This window comes from Camelus ferus, chromosome 3, assembly GCF_009834535.1.
Source record: "Camelus ferus isolate YT-003-E chromosome 3, BCGSAC_Cfer_1.0, whole genome shotgun sequence".
NCBI classification, from domain to species: domain Eukaryota; kingdom Metazoa; phylum Chordata; class Mammalia; order Artiodactyla; family Camelidae; genus Camelus; species Camelus ferus.
Genome location: NC_045698.1, coordinates 14,264,952 through 14,289,085, shown reverse-complemented (window position 1 = coordinate 14,289,085; position 24,134 = coordinate 14,264,952). Strand labels below are relative to the sequence as shown.

General features: G+C 34.8%; 1 protein-coding gene across 3 annotated transcripts in view; it reads left to right on the top strand.

Annotated features, from left to right (window-relative positions):
• Positions 1-24,134, top strand: part of CDH18 (cadherin 18) — a 627,896-nt gene that overhangs the window by 185,677 nt on the left and 418,085 nt on the right. Inside the window, exon 1 of one of the 3 annotated variants that reach the window (XM_006178333.3) lies at positions 18,542-19,451. The exons of the other annotated variants lie outside the window; for them this stretch is intronic. The gene's annotated coding sequence lies outside the window, so the exon portion shown is untranslated. Of the gene's footprint in view, positions 1-18,541; positions 19,452-24,134 lie in introns of those variants that run through there. 3 annotated transcript variants of the gene reach the window in all.

Below are 24,134 nucleotides of genomic sequence, written 5' to 3'. Positions count from 1 at the left end.
ACATGTTTTCACACTCTAAGGTATTCCTTACAACTACCAGAAATATTTAGTTGTCATTTTGACATTGTCTTAATTCAATATTTACTCAAATATTTTTATCTACTTTAATAGGCAATGTAAGAGTCCTTATGGACACTCTTATGTGAGAATATGCAAATGAGAAGTTCAGAATTGATTTTAGTCTCCTTGGGAAGCCTCTTGATATGTCCTCCAAGTAAAAGAATGAAGTAAAGTCTCTTTTTATTTTGCCCATTCTTGTGGGATCTAAATCGATGACTACAGAGAAGTTCTGTTACATCACTACAAAGCAGCAAAAAGAATTTGCTTCAGGGAGAGTGCTTTGGTGACAAGCATGAAAATGGTTAGGATAAGAACCCTACAAATGGGACTCTCCTGGTGTCATGCCCACTTTTGATCCCTTCTAGTCCAAATGAAACACTTCACCGTGCTAACTGCGCTTTTGGCCATGCCCCCACTTCTTGGACTAAAATAGCTTTTCCAACTGCTTCTCATAAGAAAATTCTCCTTCCTATGCCAACTTTTCTTTGAAGTTATTTTGGATTCCATTATTTAGAACTAAACACTTCATCCTTGTAACTATACAGCTTCTTTTTTCAGAAGGTGTATCAATGAGACAGATTTCAGTGCTTGTTGAACAATTAAAATATTTAACTCACACTGTCTGAGGCATATTCCAGATTCTTAAACAATAAGTAAATAATGATACTGGGTCTTAAATGTCAAAGTAAGAACCTCCCTCTTCACTCTAAAAATAGTTAAATCAGTCGAAGGATGTTAATGAGGTGATCAATAAGCATCAGGCTTTTATTTAGAAGTAATTCTGATAGAGTGAGCAGAATGGTTTGAACGGGGATAACAGTTTATATGCAGAAGCCAATTAAGAAATTATTTCTGTAATTTAGAGGAAAGATGAAGATAAACTGGGCAAGAAAGGTGTCTGTAGAGATAGAAGGCAATAAATGGAATGGAATGCTATTTGTAAGGCCAAATGATAGTGTATAATGATACACTAAGTGTTGTGGGGGTTGAGATGGAGTAGAAATAAAAAGTTGACCCCTGGATCCTTGAATCAGATCAATAACTATGACCAGATCAGTAATTATACCATTCACTGAAATAGGATAATATAGGGTGAAATTCAGATTTAGGGGAGAAGGAGATCATTATTCTACTTCTGAAATGGTATATTTTTGTTACTGTAGGAACATCCAAGGAGATATTGAAATAGGCAGTTGGATGTACAGTTTGGAACAAAAGCATTGGCTAGGGTTACACATGGGAGTGTCATTGGCATAAAACTATGTGAAGTTTGGTCTCTGACAATACTGCATGTGTTTGAGTACTAAGTAAGGAAAAGAGACAGTCATGAATTCCAACATTTAAACATAGGGAAGGGCACACTGCAAAGGAGTTTGAAAAGGAGCAACTAGAGAGATGGGAGTAAAAACTGAAAATGAACTTTGTCTCAAAACTTAAGGGAAAATGTGTTGTTTGTTTGTATTTTTGCTTAAGACGAGGACTTTTTTTTTTTGACATGATCAGTACTACTGAAAATTTAAATAATAATGATTAAAATGTGTTCATCACAATGAATTGTATACAAAGGTTTATAAGAGATTCATGGGTGGGATAAAGGTAGCAAAAGCCAAATAAGAATAATCTAAAGAAATGGTAGAAAGTTAAAATATGTAAATGTATACACAATTTTCCAACACATGTGGTTAAATGGGGGATACAAACTGTCCCATCATTTACTTATATAAGTACCTGAGAGTTCTGTTGACACATCACCCAAGGAGAAGATAGATAGAACAGCTTTCAGTTCAGCAAAATATAAATGTAACCATGTTAAATGTATTAAATTTTTGAAATAATGTATATTTGAGATTGGGCTACTACCCGCCTCGGAAACAAAGAATAAGGACCAAATACTAGTATTATCCATTCACAAATGGGTTGCCCTGGCCAGGTGTTACCATATTTTGAAGGAAGATGAATTAGGTTATCTAGTTCAATGCCATTCAGTATTTCAATGATATTATTACTTCCTTTGCTCTCCTTCTGTTCTCACAAAGCTACCTTGACATTAAGATCTGACTTTTTCCTTATTCATCGGGGGAGAATACACTCGTGTGAGAACTTGCTGTTTTGTCCTTCTTAAGCAGTCATAGTTCTCTGTAGAGATGAACCCATCACCATTCTGGTTTCATACATCGGTCTTGTGAGCTTGGTTAATGGCAGTTTGGTCCTGAGAAACTGGCTTGTTCTTAGTTGACGACAGAATCTGATTTCTGAGTACACAAACCTAAGAAGAGATTTTGGAGTCCACGTGCTATACTGACGTGTGTAATCCTCCAGGAGAGCTGACGGGAGAAAACCGTTCTATGACATACACCTCTCTACACTAACATTTCTCATTGCATATGAGGTTTTTCTTATTTCCATTTTCACATTTACAAGTCTTCATCTAATTATTATTATAAGTACTTTTTGGCAGATACTATTTATTCTCCATAGCACCTAGTAAATTGCTCTAGACATATTGACTACTGAAAATAAAATAAAATTATACAAACACTTAAAAATTTTATTGATATGAATTTGAGTAGAGCACTCTTTGCTTGGCAGCAAACTTTGTATTTAGTCTGCACTATCCAATCACTTACTGAATTCTCTTGTGCTGGAAATTAAAACCCTGAGGGTCAGGTTTTTATCATAAATATGATATACTTTCAAGATTTTGGACTTTAGTTGATAGATATTAGCTGAAAGTGAAAAAAAGTTCTGTACTGTAGTTGAATGCTTTCGAGGAATTAACATTCATGGGAAGCATGGTTGTTATGTACCCTCAAAGAACAGATTGCCCATAACATGCTCTGTTTGTGATGGGACATTAAAGACCAGCTCTCATAATTTTTCACTCTACATTTGTAGATTCATTTCTGCTGACAAAATACTAGAAATGTAATTAAGTGTTTAGTTTAATTAAAATAGAAGATAAAGCTTGTTCTCAGAAATTCAGTGCAACCCAAAAAATAGCAAACATGAGTAATTATCTCAAATGCATGTACACTTATTTTCCCCATGTATATTTTTTCCTAATACTCAGTTATAATTATACTTGTATATTGCACAGTCCCCAAAGCAAACTGGCATTGTCATCACACACACACAAAAGATGGATATCCAGAAGTCCTATAGAGTTTAGAATATTTATATATGAAACTTAGTCAAGTTTTGCCTATCCACATTGATGGGATGTGGTATGGATTACAAAACTCACAAAAGATATGTCTACACAGGGATCAGCCAATCTTTTTTTTTTCCTTGTAAAGGACCAAATAGTAAATGTTTCCAGCTTTGTGGGCCATATGGTCTCTGTCAAAACTACTCTGTTCTGCTGGAGCATAAAAGCAGCTAAAGACTATAATCAAACGGGCATGACTGTATTCCAATAAATCTTTATTTATGGACATTGAAATTTGGATTTCATATAATCACATTTCACTAAATGTTCCTCCTGGTATTTTTCTTAACCATTAAAAATTTAAAAAATATATATTCTTAGCCCATATACATTACAAAAAATAGACGGAAGGCCTAATTTGTCCCGTAAGTCTTGGTTTATAGACAGATCATCTATACACCCACACCCACACCACTATTTCCACTAAGGTATTTCACTTGAAACTATTTAATAAAAATCTTTTATCTTAGCATCTACTTTTTTTTGTCTTTTTGTCTTTTTGTCTTGCTTGTTCTAATTTATTCACTCTGGTATTTTATTCCATGTACATTTACTTTATTGTTTCTCTACCTTGAGTCATGCTCAAAAATTCCTCCCACATTCAATGATTTTATGGATATTTAGCTATATTTTTCTCATCATTTTAATATGCTCATTTTTATAAAACAATTTATTTATTCAACAAATTTGTCATGCATAGATCAGATCAGTACTGTGTTTTCATGGAAAAATGTCTAAATCAACACCCTAATTTTTAAGTATTTACTCCTAGTGACTGTACTTATTATTTGTCAGATTAGAATCAGGATTTAATTTTTGTTCCAAATGATTTGCAAATTGATCCGATATAGTTAACTGAATAACTCTTCCCTTTTCTAATTTTCAATGGCACTTGCTGTATATTAAATTTTAAATCTTGTATCTATTTCTGAATTGTTTTTTATTGCATTGAATAATTTACTTATGTTTAAAATATTTCAAATTTTAGTTTCAAAATGTACTTGATGTTTCTAGGTCAATTCAATACATCTCTTTTTCAAAATTATCTTCATACATCCAGTGAATCAATCTTGAAATGAAATTGATCTCATCTGCTGAGTTAAAAAAAAATTCTATTAATTTTTGTGTGTGTGTGTGTGGTTGTGTGACATTCTTAAAGTATTTACCTAGGAATTTACTTTTTAAATTTTTATCAAAAAGTGCATCTTTTAAGCCCTTTCAAACAATTTATAATTTTTCTTATAAATGCAGCATGACTTTTTTCTAAGTTAACTTCAAGTTACAAATTTTCATTACAATTTTGAAAAGAAAGTGTTTAATACATATTTTTATGTCTGTATTAGAAAGATGCAGTGCCCATTAAATTATTCATTCATACAACAGATTTACCATGAATATAGCATCTTTTGCATGTAGCTGATCAATTTTTCCAACACCATTTATTGAAGAAGCTGTCTTTTCTTCATTGCATATTCTTGCCTCTTTTGTTGCAGACTAACCAACCATATAAGTGTTGGCTTATTTCTGTGATCTCTATTCTTTTCCATTGATCTATGTGTTTGTTTTTGTGCCAGTGCCATGCTGTTTTAATTACTAGAGCTCTGTAGTATGGTTTGAAATCAGCAAACATAATACCTCCAGCTCTATTCTTCTTCCTCAAGTTGTTTTGGCTGTTCAGGGTCTTTTGTGTTTCTCTGTATATCTTAAAACTATTTGTTCTAGTTCTGTGAAAAATGGCATTAGTATTTTGATAGGGATAACATTGAAACTGTAGATTGCCCTCAGTAACATGGTCATTTTAACAGTATTAATTCTTCTAATCTGTGAGCATGGTGTATCTTTCCATCTGTTTGTGTGGTCTTCAATTTCTTTCATCAGTGTCTTACTATTTTATGATCTTTTACCTCCTTAGTTAGGTTTATTCCAAGGCATTTATTCTATTTTAGTCAATTGTAAATAGGATTGTTTTCTTAATGTCTTTTTTCTGACTTCATTTCAGAATTTATTTCACAATTTCATTTCAGATTTCATTTCAGAATTAAGCAGATGACTTCAGCTTAAAGATTTGTATTTTTCCTGAATCACATGGAAAATTTATTTATTTTATTTACCCTTCAAATTTATTTTTCTTTTGTTTTTGTTTTGTTTTATTTTTTTGAAACTCCTAGACAGTGGAATTTGATATACCACCTGTTTATTTTTATACTGATGTGGTCTATGTCTTTGTAGTCACTTTTTCAGCATGATAAATTTCTCAGGCTTTTTCTTCCAGATGATCAGTTTGTTCTTTAGTATGGCCATTCTATTATCCAGCCCATCTATTTATTTTTTAATGTTTAAGTGTATTTTATCCCAAAGGTTATCTGTTTATTTTCAAGGTTATTACTCGCTCCATCTTAGATTTTATTGTTTATGATTTGATTTTCTCTCAAATGCTTCCTGATTCTCAATAGTCTTTTCATATTTATAAAAAATAAAGTTGAACAGTGTATATAAAACATTAGGTTACTATACAACTAAGTTATTCTTTCCAATCTACCTCTCCCTTTAGAGGGAGGGCTGACTAAAGTAATTATGTAAGTGGAAAAAGATGGATATTTAAGCCTTCCTTTAGTTTTCATGTATGTAAAGAAAACAAGAAGATGAGTCAGGGACATGTCCAACTGCCAAAATAGGAGGATTTGATTCTGATGTAATAGTCCTTCTGTTTTCTTTGTGAAAAACGGCAGATACCTTAGGAGTCTGTTGCTGGAGTCCCGGTGAGAGAGGATGGTGGCTTGGACTAGTGAAGTAGTAAAAAGCTATCCAGTCAGATTCAGAATACTTTGTGGACTTGTTGATGAACTAGAAGATTAAAAGTGTGAAATCAAGTAAACAACAAGGTCCTACTGTATAGCACAGGGAACTATATTCAATATCTTGTAATAACCTATAATGACAAAGAATATATATATATATATAAAACTGACTCACTAATACAACATTGTAAATCAACTATACTTCAGTAAAAAAAGGTGTGAAATCAAGGATAATATATAGCATATTGGATCAAGAGCAAAAGTAAAGTGTTTGACCTTAGATAAGAGTTTACCTATCACTGTGATATGAGGAGAGATTAAGAATGTAATATACTAGATGCAAATAGTTTGCTAGATTTTCTGACAAGAAAATAGTTATTTTTTATTTCTATTTTTTAAATGGAATTGATTGCAGGTCACTCATTGACAGAACAGAAAAAAAAAGATGTAGAATAAAGAGACGAGATGCTTAGAAATGGTCATCTTAGAAAATTTAAAAAAAAAAAGCAGTTTGGAAATACAGTACAATTACTAGGAAAAGCCATTTGTATACTTGAGGTCTGTGTTGTAAATTTAAAGACGGAACAACTTATAAAGTAGTGTGATATTTCTCCAGCAGATTAAAGCTGTAATAGAAAATTCTTACTTCCATCTTCCACCTACAACCCTCCAGTACACTTCCAGGTAGAGACACAAGGCCACATACTGATACTTATATAGATTGTAATTTTCATAAAAGTTTGCAGGTTTACACGACTTTTGTATTCTGTAGGTAACTTTTTCACTTCTTAAACATCAACAAATTGTTTGAATCTTTTCCAATGGCATCAGTACACATTCATCTTTCTTTCCACATCCTAATATATCAAAATCAGTCAAAATTAGGAAGAAGCAACACCGATAATGTCCTAAAATAATTGAGCAAGTTTACCATAATGACTTTCAATGTAAATAGTGATGATTTTGCAGGAAACACTCAACAAGTGAATTGCTTCTTTTTACTTGTGTTCCTTTTCTGGATTTTTCTCTGTTTCACACATTCACTGTTGTGCTCTACAGGTTCTGTGATTGGCAAACCAATCCCCTTTATCTCTGGGCACTGACTTTTGTCCTCTGGAACTCTGAAATAGAGAAAATCTGTATCTTCCCTGAACAGATTGTGGATGGACACAGATCCCTTCTTTAGTCCTGCCTTTCACTTTTTAGACACGTAGGTAATCTCAGTAGCACAAGATGTCAACAAATGAACCATGTTACTATCATCCCACATCATAACCTGTTTTCCTTTTGTAATTTATCTTCTTTGTTACAATCACTTTGAACTCAGTAACATTTAGGAAGATGGTGTGTTTTGTGTGTGTGTGTGTGTATGTTTGTGTGTGTGTGTATATATATATATATAGAGAGAGAGAGAGAGAGACAGAGAGAGACAGAGAGAGACTTTGGTAAAATCATAATAGTAACTGAGAGGTTATGTCTATTTTTATAACTAATTGACTGAGTACATACTGTGATACCATATCCTGTAATAGATGAATCATACAAATTATCTCCTTCAGCGTATGTAATCACAACTTCTTATCCAGAAATGTGCAACTACAACATCAAAAGATAAGCAAACTGAGAGTCAGTCCTTTTCAATGTCAACACACTAAACAAGTGGCAATGCCAGTATATGACCCAAGTTGATCTCTATCTAAAATCTAAGCATTTGTTTTCAAGTCTCCTGGAAAGAACGGATTTTACAGTAAAAAAGTCTATTATGCAATATAATCAGTGAAGTTGTAGGTGAAATTCAGAAATGGTTGATTAAATAGGATCAGTGCTTATTTAATAATAAAAAGAAGTTGTATCATTAGATTCCTCTTATGTGCAGAGTAAAATTCAAAACATAGAATTGTACAGGAAAGATTTAGGAGACTTTAGAAAGGAGAGGTTTGGGCTTGAAGAATGAGATGAGAAAATCATCAATGTCAATAGTGACTAGTTAGTAACGATGGGCAGAACATACGTTTAGGGACAGTATGTGTCAAACTGCCAACTATAAAATGTGAGTATTGGCAGCTTGGGGAACCTTTAGATAGGCAAAGAAGGGCCGTGGCAGTTCCTTTCTGACAATGATGAGGCTTACATATGTGTTATCAGTAGGACTGCAGTATTCTGCTAACAATCTAACAGTACCTAGAGTTTTACGTGTCTACTCTAAGGGCCAAACACTCAGTAAAGCAATGAATTTAAAGCTTGAATTTTCACTGCTCTCCTGAGCCTGTCATATAATTCCTACAGCCTATGGCAACCAAAAGCACAGGGCTTATATGATCCAAGAGCCCTGCAGAAAAATGATTCCAGCATGCCACACACCACTGACTTGCAGTAGAAACAGAAAAGAATAATAACATAAGGTGTCCTGGGATACAGGTAAATGAAACCCCTTCTGATCTAACTAGTCTTCCTAGGATCCTGAATTAACACTGGAAATATGAAATTTATTTTGGACACACATTTCTAGACAATACTTCAGAGATACTGTTCTCTTTTTAGCTTGTTCTGTTCTTTATGGGGTTGATGGCCTCTATAAATTTTTGTTTGAGTTAAAAATAATCAGGCTTTCTGTGATGATTCAAGTTTTCTTTAAAGGTAGCAATATAAATAAACTTTAATATATAGCAGCCGACCTTACTATTGTGCACTCAAACACACATACACCTATGCATACAGAAGATTATAATAGAGTTCATATTTCAATTTATTGCCTTAAATACAATCTCTGACTTTCTTCATTATTAACTATACGTGCATACTACTTGGAAATCCTTTTATAAACAACTCAATAAGCAAGTAAGTGGTAAAGTACAACTGATTTCATATTCTCAAGTGAAGAACAAACTTCTCATGCATTAAAATAAAAGTATAACACTTTATTTGCCAATTTTGCATACTATTGACTATGCCAATCTCTGCTGGGTTTATCTGAGCTATTTTTAATCAGACATTTTTCCATAGTGACCACACTATCATTGAGTTTCCAACTTTTACATTGCCAGCTTTTCTACACATGAGAAAATTTTGTTTACCAATTAGCAATATAAAATTAAATTTACTTCTGCTTTGAAATTTATGACTTCTTTCTTTTGACTAAATTTGCTTTTTTTTTAATTGAAGTATAGTTGATCTAAAAAAAGACACAAATAAACTAATTTTGGGTTTTGTTTGTTCTGGTTCCTTGAGATATAAGATTTGGTTGTTGTTTAAAAAATGATATTTTTTAACCTATCAGTTTAAGATGAGTAGAGTTTTCTAACCATCTTCTCTGACTTCTTCTTTTCTCTCCTCTCTCCCATCCCTTCCTTCCTCTCTCCTTCCCTCTTTCACCACCTAGTATGTCTTCATCAATGATCAGTGAAGAAACTTTTCTCGTGTCCTTTAGGGGCTGTAACAGCTTTGACCATTAGTGTTACTCTCTGCAGATGACTTGCAAAATTATGTCTTCCCCTTGAATCTATTTTTCAACCTGCGGTTTCCTGTTGTCAAGTGACCTTTGTATGATTCCTCATGGTGTCTGGCTAACACCCCAGTCAGTGCACTCCAATCTATTATATTTCCCAACCAGATATTACTATTTTCTTTTTTTTTTTCCTACTAATGATAGTGCTTTTTTTTTTTCAGGACTAAGCTTGAAAGTTGATTCATTCCTAGCTGCATTATATTATGGTTAATTATTTCTCTAAATATCTATATAATACATTTACCTTTCTCTTTTCTATTCTTATACCGAGTTAAAGGTAATCATGATTTATTTCTAGACTAAAGCTATAAATTGACCACAGCTTCATCATCTTGCAATACAGCACTCAGAGTGATAATCGACCATCATTTATTCAATCAATATATTTCAGCTATCTATTAAGTCTTAGAAGATGTAGGCAAGTGTCCCCACCAGACCAAGCTCCTTCCTTATATTGGCCTCCTGTTCTGATCTCTCTGTTTCTACGCTCAAAGTGTAAAGCTCTCACAATGGCACGAAATTTAAGCATTCATGTTAATGAACAATCATCCTATCTGCCTAATTTGCAAAAGTTTAGGCAAGAGATGATGGTAGAATATGGTAGACTATATGAAGAGAAAGAAATTGAGATAGAGCTCGATGGATGATGTGAGTATTATTAATGAAGCAAGATGAGTTGGACCTGACTTACTGGGTTCATGGCAGTGACGGGTGAGGCAGCTTCATAAGTGTGCAGCCTCTACAGCTGCAGAAGCCCCACAACGGAAAGGCTCCATGTTACATTAATGCTTGTCGTGACCACCTTGAAAATCTTCATGGTCTGACGAATCCTCATATTTTCATTTTCACTCTTCATCAAATTGTACTGGTCCTGGGGGTGAGGACAAGAAAAATAATCAAAGCTAATGCTCGAATTTTGTTTGGAAAATTGGTGTGTGTGTGTGTGTGTGTGTGTATGTGTGTGTACACTTTATCGACTCCATCTTCCCACCTTATTTTAAACAAGGTGCTGTTGAAAGTAATTTATCAAATTTTTAATATATGAAAAACACTGCCCATATTTAGCTTATAGAATTTATAGCATTGCTTTGCATTTTAGTGGTGTATTTCTAGTATTTTTAGCTTAAAACCAGAGAATGTGTCTTACCTTTTTTCATATATGTCATTGGAACTTTCTATATGATACTGTATATGTATTTTCTGAATAAATCAATTCATGCACACATGTATGCTTATATATGCATATACATATATACACATATCTGTGTATGTAGAAATGTATGTATGTATACATACATAATGGTTATTTATAAGAATATTTAAAGTATTAAATATACATAAATTTACAAGCACGTGTATGTACAAACACATTTTTTTGGCTAGAGGTGAGAAAGAAATATAAGAACTTACATTGAACTCAATTTTCTAAATGTCTTCTGATCATTAACACAATTTAAGTCTATTATATTCTCAATTAGCAATAACGTGCTAGGGGAGTGGATATGGATGGAAAATTATGAGAAGAAAACAAGGAAACAGTCAATAAAAATTCTAGTAATCACATGAACAGAAATTAAAACAATGAGATCATTTTCAGCCATTGAATAAACACATTGGAAAAGAAATATTCTTGCTCAGAAGGTAGTGAGGAACCAATTAATCTTTTACTCTTCTCTAACGGTATTAGGGAGCAATAACATAATCGTGCATGTTAAGAAATGTTCATTAATTTTACTTAGTAGTTCTGCTTCAAGGAGTCTATTCAAGTAGAATAATCAGAGATCCAGGAAAGGGTTTATAAACAGAAGCATTCGTGGAAGCATTACCTATAATACCCCAAATTGAAGACAACATCAAATTTCAGTAACAGGAAAAAAGATGCAGTGAAGTTTATTACACAGATGCTTTGCAATACAATGCTGGTATTTTATTGAAAATGTCCAATAAGTGATTTTAATTGCATAAAAATCTAATATATTAAAATTTAAAAGACAAGATATATGCATTCGTTTTCAAAGTGTCTCAAAAGATGTCCTTAGAGCAAAGATTAATATGGTAAATTAGTTAACTGAGTTACTTGACTGTACACTTGAAAGTAATACAATATTGTAAATCAACTATACTTTAATTTTTAAAAGAAAGAGCATATACCACTGGTCTGGTCACAAAAGTACATCAGCAAATTAAATACAATTCTGAAAAGATCAGCAGTTTAGTCAACCAGAAGTTCTGATTACTTGAATATTAAATAAGCCTTGTTTTTATAAATCAAGGTTATAGAATGATGTTAAATATTTGTTTCTTTTCTGGCATTGCAGATATTGTATACTGGGTGCAATGTAATATCTCTTTGATAGTTAAGAATCTTAAAATACTTTAGGGTCATCGAAATGTCAATTTCCATTATATAGCACCAGAAAGGTTTTCATATAGATATGAGAGGTTGAAAAGAATGAGTGCTGTCCCAAGGACATTGCATAAAAGCTGTATTTTCTTTTTTAATAAAAAGATTTTATTAAATAATTTATTGATAACTTGTGTTTTTCTGCTACAAAAGTGAGTGCAGAAATCAAATACGATTTATTTAATGGACACTTAGTGAGCACTTAGAACTGAGACTCAACTAATCTTTATTCAAAGCCTTTTATATGCCAAGAACTGTCCTAGACCCTTTAGTGTGTATAAAACCTCTTAAAAGTTGCAAAAGCTCTGTGTAAAATGAGGGTGGTTTCTCAAATTACAAGTCAGGTAGGGTGTTCAGAAAATAAAACATGCTGATTAAGCAACTCTATATTTAATACAAGTGGTATGGTTTAGTCCTAGGTTTCCCACCTCCATCTTTGGTGTGGAGTTATCTTCATTACACCAAGCTGCATTTATACATTTTAACATATTTCATCCTCCTTTGAAGCTTAAGAAATGGGCAATATTATGGATATTTTACTAAAGAAGTAACTAAACACATACAATTACATAGCTTCCCAAATTTGTTTGATTCCAGATTCTGTTTTTAACAACTACGCCATGTTGCCTCTAACTATAACATAATCTGTTAAATGAGATACTGACAGATGTTGAAGTATTTTATGGCTTCAAAAAATGTAGGGACTAGTTGAACCTATTAGAGCAAGGTACTTTACTCGGAAAAAGTGAACTTTGTTCTGACCCCAGAAAGATGGATGAGGTAGGGGGTAAGGTATGAGGGAAGAAATGAGTGGAGGTTATGTCAGGGATGAGTGAGAGAGTTACAGGTATTAGCTTTGTCCATTGAATGAATATATCATGATGCAGCTAACAGAAATATAAATTAACTTAAAAGTACTGGAATTAGCTATAGCTAAGTGTCCTTGACACGCCATATTGCTGGTACATTCTCAATATTTTAGAGTTGACTAAGGTCATCACCACTCCCATTTTGATGCTTTGCTTTTACTAAGGACATCTGTTAACATTAACATTTTTGATAATCATATCACATAATTGATTTACACTAAAATGACTGTCAGTGGAATTAAAAATCTAAGTCTTATTCACAAGTTTTCATTCAAAGACTTGTCCCCACTGCCATATTTTTAATACATTCATACTTTTGGACCCAGCTGTAGTATTTCTTCTTTGTTAGATTTGAGGTAACAACCAAGTTATTCAAGACTTCTTAATTTTTTTCCAGTTCTTTATCCAAATATACTAGTTTTGGTATAAAATTTCTATGGATGACTTCAGTGTTCATAGCACTGATAAAACCATGATCATGTTTGGTGTTAGAACTCTGCCACTTACTACTAGAAACATGCCTCCAAGGAAGCACCTCTTCTTTTCTAAACAAGTGAGAATGGTACCTTAACCAGCTGCTACAGTAAATAATTGCAGTAAAATTTCTCCATGTGGGTTCTAATGAAATCAAGAGAGATAATGATGACATATAGAAATATCATATCAGGTGCATTCCCCCTATTTCCTGTCTAGAGTGTCTGTCATAGAAAGCGATGGGATTATTTTGAAATGACTGTTATGTGAATGTGATACAGACTCAGGTGACCCCACTGTTTTCTTTCCTTACTGGTATGCTCGTCTCTTTAGTAAATCACCTTATAACTTGGCCAGGTGACACATTTAGTTCGATAATTTCTAACCTATAGACTCCCTGTTCAATCATGTCTGAAACTTGGGGGAAATATTACTTATCTCTCATATGCACTATTTTCACCAAATCTTCAAAGCTTATCAACATGATTTCATATATTTTTTAAAAATATTGGCAAGTACATTGTGTGATCTTTGTCCAGAAATTAATCACTTAAAATTCAGGTCCATTAGTTAGCACATTTTTCACTTATCCTGGAACCCAGTGTCCTTATTCTATCATTTATAGTGTAACAAGGATTTATTTTATGGAAATAAAATATTTACTATAGAAATTGAGGAGTTTTAGTTTTCCCTTTATCAATTATTAACACTGCCCCCCTAGATCTATTTGATTTTATTTACTTTTTTAATCTTTTATTTTTGGAGGGGGAGGTAATTAGGTTTATTTCTTTCTTTCTTTTTTATCTGAACGTACAATGCTGTTTTTTTTTTAACATTTTTTTATTGAGTCATAGTCATTTTACAATGTTGTGTCAAATTCCAGTGGAGCACAACTTTTCAGTTATACATGAACATACATATATTCATTGTCACATTTTTTTTTCACTGTGAGCTACCACAAGACCTTGTATATATTTCTCTGTGCTATACAGTATAATCTTGTTTATCTAGTCTACATTTTGAAATCCCAGTCTGTTCCTTCCCACCTCCCGCCCCCTTGGCAACCACAAGTTTGTATTCTGTCTATGAGTCTGTTTCTGTTTTGTATTTATAGTTTTTTTGTTTGTTTGTTTTTTGTTTTTTTTAGATTCCACATATAAGGGATCTCATATGGTACTTTTCTTTCTCTTTCTGGCTTACTTCACTTAGAATGACATTCTCCAGTAACATCCATGTTGTTGCAAATGGCGTTATGTTGTTGGTTTTTATGGCTGAATAGTATTCCATTGTATAAATATACCATCTCTTCTTTATCCTGTCATCTGTTGATGGGCATTTAGGCTGTTTCCATGTCTTGGCTATTGTAAATAGTGCTGTTATGAACATCGGGGTGCAGGTGTCTTTTTGAAGTAGGGTTCCTTCTGGATAGATGCCCAGGAGCGGGATTCCTGGGTCATATGGTAAGTCTATTCTAAGTCTTTTGAAGAATCTCCACACTGTTTTCCACAGTGGCTGCACCAAACTGCATTCCCACCAGAAGGGTAGGAGGGTTCCCTTTACTTTTAATGGCAGTACTGGAGATTGAACCCAGGACCCCGGACATGCTGAACACGCATTCTACCACTGAGCTATGCTCCCCTAGACTCCCCAAAAGTCCATTTTTGAGATAATTTACATGCACTGAAGAAAACTAAAAGTGTATCTATTAATCTAATTATTATGAGTAAGAAAGGCACCACTTTTTACAATTAATTACACATATAATTAACTTCAAATTATTTTCACTCTCTCTCCTTCATTTTCCTGTGTCAATATTTTCCCAGTTCTCTGCAAATCTCAATCTGAAGTGTAGTAACAGGATGATAAACATTAACTTTATTACGTCATCTTTAAGCTTACACTTAGACATAATATTTTTTAATCAATGTAAGTTTTCTCTTTTTTGTTTATTTTTTTGAAGTATAGTTTATTTACAATGTTTTGTTAATTTCAGGTATACAACAAAATGATTCAGAAATATATATATAGATATAGATACAGATATTCCTTTTCAGATTCATTATAGGTTATTACAAGATAATGAATATAGTTCTCTGTGCTATACAGTAGGACCTTGTTATTTATCTATTTTATATACAGTAAGTTGTATCTGTTAATCCCAAACTCTTAATGTGTCCCTCACCCTTCTTTCCCCTTTGGTAACCTTAAGTTTGTTTTCTATGTCTGTGAGTCTATTTCTGTTTTGTAAATAAGTTCATTGGTAGCACTTTTTTAGATTTCACGTATAAGTGATATCACATGATATTTGTCTTTGACTGTAAGTTTTCTTTTATTCTCTTAACAAAAATGCACAATCTGTAGTACTTGTCACCCAAGCACATAAAATAAACAGCTGAATAAATAGCTGCGAAGGAACGTATGTATTGCTACATGTTTCCCAGCTGTTTTTCTTTACATAAAAATCACTTTTAAATTATTGTAATTTCTTTTTTAAATTTTTTTATTGAAGTGTAGTCAGTTTCAGTGTGTAATTTCAATACCCATGTCAATTAAAATTCAATCACCGCATCATGTTTGTGTAGTTAATTGTTCTAAGTGCTGAATTACAGCAAAGGATATTTATATATTTCATTTACATTCCTTCTTTATTGATGTTGGAAAATGTTGCATAGCAGCCTAGGGTAATTTCTAGGGTAAAATTGAGCGTGAGATGACATCTAAAGAGAAAATTTCCTGAGTCTGTCTCTCAGAGAACGATAACAGTTTAGCATTACAAATTTATCTTTCCAGTTTCTGTAGCCTGACCAGCATCAATCTTGTGTTGGATGCTTCTCTGTCACAAGGGAAAATGGTTCTTATAACTCTCCCAAGGTAACACAGGCGGGGACTCAGGATCAGAAATGTCCATGCTTTCAGTTTCAGAGATTAGCTCTGTAATAAATTCTGCTGACTGATACACTGTCCAGTTTTTTGAAGTAATCTTTGACATAAGGAGAAAATAAACACCTGCCTACCACCTGGCTTTGCCCAAGCAGCACTTTCTGCATAGGCTCACTTACTTTCTCCTTTTTAACTGAAAATACAAGAGATCCACTAAGTGGCTGCCAGGCTTGCTTTTCTAGGGCAAGGGAAAGTTGGTGTGGTTCCAGAATATCAAACTTCAGAAGCCGTGTAAATCCATTGTATATTGCATCTTTGAATGACCCTAAGGCACCAGTGGACTGTCCCCTGGTTGTTGAAGAGAGCACATGGTACCACGATGTATATTGGTAAACATACTTTGTCTCTGGGATTCTGAAGCCAGATGTCACCTGTGACTATTAATCTAGGATATTCACCTAGGATATTAATTCATAATTGTTTCTTTTTGTTGGAGGTGGATACCTTTTCCATTAATTAACATAAAATTAACTGTGTGACTTGGAGTACTTCCCGAAGACGATTCTGACTGTTGAGTATTTTTGGGGACCATGGTGATAGTCAAAAGAAAAATGCTTTTATATTTATAGATGATTTAATTGAACTATATAAAATGGGTATCAATAAATGTATTTACTCCAGAAAAAAAAATTGAGTACAGTCTTAATCTGAGTACGGTCTCATAGATATAAATCCTCCCTCAAGGAATGGGTTGTTTTTTTTTTTTTTTTTTCTGAAAATGGATTGTATTGTTTGGTGATGCTGACAAATTCTTCTGCATGCCATCCCCACTCAGGAAAAGGGCTTGTTGACTTCCATTATGACCTTGCACTCAATGTGCTTATTACGGTCCTACCCAGGGAAAACCACCAAGGAAGGCTGGCAAAACACAGTGTCTTCAAGTGTGTCCCTAAGACACTCAGGGCTGGTGTCTCAGCAAAAGCTTCAGTAGTAAACTGACAGACATTTTATTTCATCCAACTAGAGGCAGCCAAATAAAAGAGTTCAGCTTCTCAAGAGAATGTCATCATGTGAAATTTTAAAGTTAAACTACATCACCCCTTACATGCCCAAAGTTCCACTTTTGGTCCCCCTTATTTTTCATAATTATTCTTTTCTTTGTGCTCCCAGGGTTTCATCAACACAGGAAGATTTGAAATGGATTCTTTTCAGTAACCACAAATGAATAAGATTTTATGTCTGGTTACTATGCAAGGGAAATCTCATTTAAATCAGAAACTGCGTGAGAGCTGAATATACAGAACATAATACAACACGGGCTCATTATTCTGATGCTATTGTTTCCCTCCCACTTTTCCCTGAGAGTTTAGATTTTGGAGATTTCCCAATTCTAATTGACTCCTAATATCTTCCTTAGGAGTAGCTATGCACTTAAATGTGTGATTCCTTCACAATTAAAAAATAATCCAAGCTGAGTGCTACTTTCATTGTTTCTGTTGGTTTGTTTCATCATACCCAAACCCCAAACTAAATTAAATCCTTCCACATGTCACATCACTCCAGCTAAATAAAGGTTGTCAAAATAGCTCTGGTTGATTCAGAACATTTCTTCTTAGGTCCATTAAATTCCCTTGAAATACCATTTACCTTATCTTCTCCATTTCTTTGACTTTTCTTGAGGCAGGAGAAAAGAGGGTCATGATAAGGCGTTAACTAACCTTCATTAGACATTCACTATGACTGAGTCACAATGGCACGGATGTTCACTTAATCTTTGCAGAGACCCTCTAAAGTGAAGATTACTGTCTAGATCTTAGATGTTTCCTGAGACTCTGAGAAATCAAACAGCTTAGATAGGTCCTGGTATAGAGGAAAATCTGAGACAGAATTTGAATCAATGTCTTCGGGCCTTTAGAGGGCTGGCTCCCTCTATGACACTACCTCTCTTGAGCTTAAGCATTCTTGTTCCTTTGAATCTCTGAACCTGAGTATTTATAGTATCAGCTAACCAGAGGAAGTAATGCTGCTCTCTTAGTGGCTGCAATGACAGAGGGTCTTGTATAATTCTTAATATATCTGCCAAGTTACCCTTGGAATAGCCATTCAATTTAGATAAACTCCTACACTTGTTTACTACACTGCTTTAAATGGGGATGCTTGATGTTCCTAATGAGTGAGGGTGGGTGACTTTGTGTTGGGAGAAAGGGCTCAAATCACATCACATCACATCAATTGTGAACACAGCCAATCAAGCCTGAAATCCTTGTTATCAAAAGCTATGTACATTACAAATCATTTAAATTTATTCTGGAGTAATAAGAGATTAGAAGTTGTGGAGTGAGTGTGTGTGTGTGTGTGTGTGTGTGTTAAGAGTTTTCCTGGTACAAGCAAAGAAGCTAGGAAAGGCGTTGCAGTTCCGATCCGTTTTCACAAATATAATGCTGACCTCCAAGGGAAAGCTCTACCTCTTATAGACCCTCCACGTCTCGAGTACTTGGGGGTGAGGCATTAGAGGGCATTACTCAAGCTAAATCTCACGGCTACCACCGGACTATGGATCACTGAGGAATGAGCCAGCAGTTGAATGTTTAGCAGGCTGTGACGACTTTGCACGGAAATAGGAAAATTTATTACCAGCCTGCCACATCAGTGCCTGCCCCTGCCTGCTTCTTTCTCTCCTTCCCTCCCGATGTCTACTCCCACTCCATCTGACAGTCAAACCAACCCCTTCTGGTCCCCGGTTTCCCCGCCCCCGAGGAGAACCGAGGGTCTAAACTGTCACGGAGTCCTGGCCGTCATTTTTCAAGAGCCGTGAGACTAAAGACGATGCCGCCGGTCCAGGGTTTTGATACTGTAATCATTTCATTAATGGCACTGCTCTGCGCGTGACCTTGCCCAGGGGGCTAAAGGGTGTCCGTTCTGTGGGCTGCAGAATTTTTGAGGTCCCCAAAGTAGGTAGGACGTCGGAGAGAAAAGGAGAGAGAGGGAAAGGCAGCGGCTGGGAGAGCCGGGGAGGAGAGGAAGGAGGAGAGACGCGGAGAGGAGAGGATCAGGCGGACAGGCTCCGCCAGCCAATCAGAGGCGCGCTCCGGAGCTGCAGAGCCCGAGCCGCGGAGCCCGGGGCTCGCAGGAGCGCGGAGCCCAGTCCGGGGCTCTCCGAGGACCGAGCCGCGGTGCCGTGAGCCCTGCAAAGTCCCCTCTTTGCTTCTCCTAAATTAAGTTCCTTTCCACCAGTTAGGGCAAGTCAGCCAAGGTAAGGCTTCCAGAGACGACACTTTACTATGGAGTGACATTCATATCTTTGTGCAGTGGGGCTGCTTACCCGGTTCTGAGTCAAAACAGTATTTGGCGAAATCTTCCTCCCTGGGTTGGTTTCACAGGATCTGCTGCGAATGGGAAAGTTAGAGCTAATGCTTCGTAAGCCTTATCGCTAGTTTTTTAAATTTCTTAACCAGGAAGGTTGCCATCGAGCCTATGGAATGTGAGTCTGATGATCCAGCGGGGTCTCTGTTTATGTTTATCTGTGGCTGTGCTGTTATCTGCCCTGCCCCTGAAGAAGTTGGAAGGATACTCTGCAAGGCACATTTGAATAGTGATGGCATGAAAATAAGCTGTCATTTATGTCTCTCCGGGAAAGTGAGGGGAAGCCTTGTCAGAATAGAAATAGGGATGTTGAAATTGAAATTTCCATAGTGCTTTTTAATTATTGCCTTTCCAGTATCCTCTAAAATTACGTGGTACCTGGGCACTGAAGCTGCGGCAGGGCAAGACTCATTTTCTCCTTTCATTCTTTTTTTTTTCCCCCATGAAACGCTTCCATAAATGCTTATTAAAGCTTATGAAACTTTTTCTTCTTTTAAAGGGCACTATAAATGATGCATGAAAAGGTATTAAGCAGCCTCCTGCGATCAGCGAAACACTTTAGTATATGCCCTTATGTTTGTTAACTCTGATTCATTTCTTAACTTCCTGAACCTGATTTGTTTGAGTTTGAAAATATTTTGTCTTAATTCTCATGTCTTAAAAACAAGGTAAAATTATGCCTTATGCATGTTTGTGTGTGTGTGTGTGTGTGGTGTTGTGTGTTGTGCCTATAGATGTGGAACGAGGAAAACCTGTCATATGTAACAGGTGAAAAAAATAAAATTTTATTAGCTAGTTATTGAAGTATTTGCTTACATCAATGCCTGCTGTATTTAATGAACTTTCAGATTAATTATGAGTAAATATGCCTTGCTGTTTCTTTGCTGAAAATGAAGAAATGCTAAAACGAAAATCTTAGCTAAAATTATTATGGTCTTTGGTTTGCTCAGGTGATGCATCACTGCTTTGAGCTGAAAGAGACAGATCAGAGAAAGATTTTGTTACGCAGCCAAAAAAAAAAAAAAAAAAAAAAAAAACCCCTATAGGCTCTCACTATGTTTTGGAACCTTTATTTTCCACTCTGGGATCACCCACAGATTTTTCAAAGCAGGGGACTTTCCTTATGCAGTAATTGTTTGCTTCTGTTTCAGTGGACTTGTCTTATCAGAGAAAACATCTAATTCTAAATCAGGAGTTAGAAGTCCAGACTAGATCTTGCTGGTATGTACCTTTTTGGATGTGGGAGGAGGGAGACAGGATGTGATACTAGTAGAGAATCAGTTCTATAGTCTAACATGCTGGTCCAAGAGCCAATCATCATTTGTTTCTTTCAAGCCTCCTGTTATTTGTTAAATTCCAGACTTCCTGATAATAAATTAACCTGAGATGGGTCAACCCATTTCTTCACTTAATAAGGCATTCATGTAGTGGGCCTTGGTGGATAAGTATTTTATAAACTGTAATGCTGATGCTTTTCACAGAGATAGCTATCTTAAAGGGGGAAAACATGAAATGTTACCAATTTGATTTCCTATCCAGACAACAGTGCAAGGTGGAAAATGAGGATTTGTTATTTTAGATACAGTGGAAATGTCCAATTAAAGATAACCCAGTAGCAAGGGGGATATAATAGTAGAAGGAAGGCAAGTGACAGGAAGCTCTAGGTGTAACTCTATCCAGTGAATGTTGAATGTAATTAGCTAGAGTAATTGCAAGCCTGGTCAGTAGCAGCCGGTGCTTGATCAGTCTATACACTAAGCAAATTGTAAACTATTATTCCTTCTGCTGAGCTATTTTGGATGGATATAGTGGAATCATGAGAATGAATGAGTCACTTGGTCCAAGTTTATAAATTCTTTAGATGAAGGGTGCTATATATAGTAAATATAAAATACTCTTTTCATTTGGCTTTTATAAGTGTCATCATTATGCGTTTCGTTGATTTGTGTGGTCCATGAAATACAAACCACGTGTTCACAAGTTTGTGTGTCCCTGTCGTGTATTTGACTTGTTGATGATCAGAAGACTGAAGTATATAAGATATTTATATAGATGGTACCTAATATAATTGTCCTTTATCATCTAAACATGCATGGACCCTACAGTAGATCTTGGATAAAGCATATTGAACTTACTGACTTGGAAAAAATTTACTTATTTCGAATGCATGTATCTGATGCAGTTTAGTGGGGTGGAAAGTGAGAGAAAAAGACTGAGAGATTTAAGATCCTGTGTAAGATGTCTTTTTGGGTTTTTTTAATTATTATTAAGTAGAGGGCTTCAGACTCCTTAATTTGCCTAAGTACATGCCTTCCTTGTAGCTGCATTATACACGTCTATAGGGCTATATTCTGGATTAGTGCTCTTCAACCTTGGAGCTATTGAGCTTTGGGGCTGTATAATTCTGATGGTGGGAGGGCTTTCCTGTGCATTGTGGGATCCTAGCAACATCCCTCTTTTCTATCCACTAGATGCTAGTAGCAGCACCCCCCAAATTGTGACAACCAAAAATATCTCAAGAGGTTGTTAACTTTTCTCTGGGAGGCAAAATTTACACTTCTCTTCCATTGAAACTGTCCATGTACAGTTTTGGGTGATCTACGATGATCCCTCTTTTCTTGCTGGGAATGGATTTCAACTTGTGTTTCACTGCATCCCTAACAGAAAACTGTGGAAGAGCTTACCAGGATTACTTTTTCTGTGAACTGAGCATGCAGGCTGTGTTATCACATGCTCACTTTTGTGGGAACAGGAGGAAATAAAAACTGAGGAAAAGGAAAATACAGATATTGAGTCTGAAGACAAATTTCACTTGAATTTGTTTCTTTCTGATGAACTTTTAATATAAATAATAAATGAAAGACACGGATGTTCTTTACAATTGATTTTAATACGTTATTTGAGTATGAATATATTTTGGGTGCAGGGTGGGGGGTGTTCACTCTAGTTCACTCTAGTAATTCTGTGTGCTAGGAGTATTTTATAATATTCAAAGGTCCAGAAGTAAAATGAAAACATTTTGATTTGAAAAGTGTAGTTCTTAACCGATGGTGATATATAACACAATGGAAAAAAAATACCAAGCATAATGAAGACGTGGCAGAACTTGGATCCTGCCACAAATTACTTGTGTCACATGTCACTTGTGTATAGGCCATTATTCCTCCTCTTCAAAAGGGGATAAGAACGGTCATAAGAACCAAACAATACAAGTTGTTTCAATAGGTTGTAGTTTATAAAGATCTACATCAATGTTAGTAAATTATCGTAGGTTCAATGTCTTTGCTGATTTATTTGTTGAGAATTGACTCAGCATGCTAAATCTTCCAGCTATTCTGGAGTAGTTAAAAATTGACTTGAGAAATGGCAGTATTAGTTCTTAAAATGTTTTTTCATGGATGAACTAGAACATCTTCATTTTGAAATAAATGATTTATATTATGGATAAACCTCAATTTTTTCTCTTCTTTCCATCTTTCCCCATATTGTCCACATATAAAATTTGTTTAAATATACAGAACTGTAAAACATAAGAATGCACCTTGAAATTCAGTCTTCAACAATTACCATTAGTATCAGTTGAGTATATATTTTTAAGTGATGTTTTAAATGAGTAGATTAATATGTCTACATATAAATATGAAATTAATATAGATTAATGTTAAAGATATATAGATATGCATGCAATTATATAGAATATGTTCAAATATAAATATCTAGGTAAAATAAACACAAGTTGCTGTAATACCCAACTAACTTCATAGCCTGTTCTCTTCCACATGATTATGTAGAGGATTCATGAGTTTAACAAGAACACCATTACACACAGAAATGATATTTAAATCTAATTCAATGTTAGGGATACATGTGTTTGCAGATTTCTCTTCTCATTCAGCTAGGGTAATTCCAGATTGGTTGATGTCCCTGCCATACTGAGTGTTATATATTGTAACTACTGCATATTATTACAAAGATGTAGTACTGTTCATTTAAATAATACCCTATTAAACATTTTTAAGGGAAGAGTAAATAGAAGGCCAACATAAATTAATTTAGTATCTCTGTTATTGTTGATAGTGTTTTGACTTTTAAGTGTAGTACATGTTCCAAGAAGCGATTTCCAGGAAAATAAGTGGACATCATGGAAATGTGGGAGCAGGTGTAAGAGGAGCATTTGGTATTGTGTATCCTGATATGCCCAGATGTTGCTTCTGTAACTATAAAAAAAATGTGCTGGTATGTAAACTTCTACACTGCTGGGCTGCATCACTTTGGGAAACTTCTTGGAAATCTGAGGAAAAATGAGCAAAATTTGATCCCTGAAAGAATTTAACTGAAATATTTGCTTTTTCAAGTATTTTACTTATCTGAGCTCCCCAGGACTGTCTTATTCAATATTTTACTCACACTGCATAGAATATGAAAGATGAATTGCCAGTTAAGTGAATTTAGGTTTTGCAGATGCCTCCACAGAAAAGAGGAATTCAACTATCATTTCCATTTCATTTTATGTACAGGTGATCATAAGGACCTTCAAATAGATATTTATTGTCATTATATTTAGGCCTTTATG